Source organism: Lithobates pipiens, unplaced genomic scaffold (genome assembly GCF_037356315.1).
Source record: "Lithobates pipiens isolate NorthernLeopardFrog02 unplaced genomic scaffold, aLitPip1_a1.2 Scaffold_25, whole genome shotgun sequence".
Taxonomy (NCBI): Eukaryota; Metazoa; Chordata; class Amphibia; order Anura; family Ranidae; genus Lithobates; species Lithobates pipiens.
This window is the reverse complement of record NW_027507787.1, coordinates 116208914-116209916: the sequence shown is the minus strand read 5'-3', so window position 1 is coordinate 116209916 and position 1003 is coordinate 116208914. Positions and strand designations below refer to the sequence as shown.

The following is a 1003-nucleotide window of genomic DNA, read 5'->3' as shown; positions in this document are numbered from 1 at the left end:
TCCAGTTCAACCTGAGTGAGTGTCTACAATTGCCCCTACCCTTGTACATTGCACACTCACATCGGTCCCTACCCTCAAGGAGCCCACAAGCCAAGGTCCCCATTCATATACTAGGGTTAATTTTGGACAGAAGCCAATTAACCTACCTGCATGTCTTTGGAGTGTGGGAGGAAACCGGAGTACCCGGAGGAAACCCACGCAGCCACAGGGAGAACATGCAAACTCCAGGCAGGTAGTGTCGTGGTTGGGATTTGAACCAGCGACCCTTCTTACTGCTAGGTGAGAGTGCTAACCACTACACCACTGTGCCACCCTTAAAAAAAATATGGAACGCTTCACGAATTTGCGTGTCATCCTTGTGCAGGGGCCATGCTAATCTTCTCTGTATCGTTCCAATTTTAGTATATGTGCTGCCGAAGGTCCTTCTTCCCGTCATAGTGCATCTGAGGGAGAAGGGGCTGCGAGTCCACCATTATCTGGATGACATTCTCCTCCTCTTAAGCCGCGTACACACGTAGCCCTCTGTCCGACATACTTAGTATGGCGGACTTCCGCCAGACTGTCCGTCGGAATTTCCGAACGGGCTACTTGCCCACACACGGCACTTTTTCAGCGGACTAATACGGCGTACTAAGTCTGCCGTACTATACGCCGTACTTTCGAAATGAACGGACTCGCCCACACACGCGGAGGAAAGTCTGCTCATTTCGAGCGCGTCTCCAGGTAGGCGGGGCCCGCGAAGGAGACGTCGCTGGCCCCGCCGCCTGGTATGGACTTAAAGGGGAACCCCAACGCTGTCCCCCCCAAACAGACCCTTGTCCGAGCACGCTACCCGGCCGGCCAGAAAAGGGGGCGAGCGAGCGCCCCCCTCCTGAGCCGTACCAGGCCGCGTGCCCTCAACATGGGGGGTGCCTTGGGGAAGTTGGGGGCGCGCGGCCCCCCCCACCCCAAAGCACCTTTGAGCACTCGACGATCTCTCCGGCCGCAATGCCAGGGAAGCTCT

At 56.5% G+C, this 1003-nt stretch overlaps 1 non-coding gene across 1 annotated transcript; it reads right to left on the bottom strand.

Moving 5' to 3' along the window:
• Window positions 1-319: 319 nt before the first annotated feature.
• LOC143932529 (U6 spliceosomal RNA) lies at window positions 320-423 on the bottom strand. Its single transcript, XR_013262953.1, has one exon. It is a non-coding gene; the product is annotated as a U6 spliceosomal RNA (small nuclear RNA).
• Window positions 424-1003: the final 580 nt, after the last annotated feature.